This window comes from Primulina huaijiensis, chromosome 13 (assembly GCF_012295235.1).
Source record: "Primulina huaijiensis isolate GDHJ02 chromosome 13, ASM1229523v2, whole genome shotgun sequence".
Classification (NCBI taxonomy): Eukaryota; Viridiplantae; Streptophyta; class Magnoliopsida; order Lamiales; family Gesneriaceae; genus Primulina; species Primulina huaijiensis.
In genome coordinates this window covers 3163907-3164851 of record NC_133318.1, presented here as the reverse complement: position 1 = coordinate 3164851, position 945 = coordinate 3163907, and the positions used below count along the sequence as shown (strand labels likewise).

Sequence of the window (945 nt, the reverse complement as noted above, 5' to 3'; positions counted from 1 at the left end):
TTAAGGATTGTTGTTATATTGTGACCAAATATGTTCAACTAAGTCGGCCCGAAGTTGGTGATGAACATGGCTGTCACGTAGTTCGGAATTTGTCCGGAGATAATCATGAAATCCTCGGTTTGAGCCCTGGACTGGTTGTGTGGGTTCGTCATCTTCATCGCTGTACCAATTTGTCACGTGACCTCCATCATCTTCAACAATCATGTTGTGCAAAATAATGCATGCTAACATAATTTGTTTTAACTTTTTTCTGTACCAATAACGAGCTGGACCTCTGACAATTGCCCATCGAGCTCGGAGCACCCCGAATGCTCGTTCAACATCTTTTCTTGCAGCCTCTTGTCTTTCCTTAAACAACCTCCATTTGGGATCTTCTGGGCAAGGAAAAGCCTTCACAAAAGTAGCCCATTCCGGATATATTCCATCTGTTAGATAATATCCCTTTGTATATTGAGCATCGTTGATCGTGAAATTAATATCTGGGGCATTTCCTTGCAAGACATTGTTGAATATGGGAGATTCATACAACACATTAATATCATTGCGTGAACCTGCGACACCAAAGAATGCATGCCAAATCCACAAGTCTTGAGACGCGACCGCTTCAAGTACAATTGTTGGTGATCCATGACCTCTTGTAAACTGGCCTTTCCAAGCAACTGGACAATTTTTCCATTCCTAATGCATGCAATCAAGACTGCCCAACATTCCAGGGAAGCCACGCCTCTCATTATGCATTTGAAGAAGACGTTGAACATCATCAGCATTCGGCCTTCTCAAGTATCGATCACCAAATAGTTCAACCACATGACCACAAAACTTGAAAAGACACTTGATGGCAGTCGATTCACCCATGCGTAGGTACTCGTCAAGATGGTCGGCCGGGACTCCATAAGCCAATTGACGAATCGCAGCCGTGCATTTTTGTAGTGGTGACAAGCCGAT

General features: G+C 43.5%; 1 pseudogene; it reads right to left on the bottom strand.

The window, feature by feature from the left end:
• LOC140991876 (protein ANTAGONIST OF LIKE HETEROCHROMATIN PROTEIN 1-like) lies at positions 1–945 on the bottom strand (annotated as a pseudogene).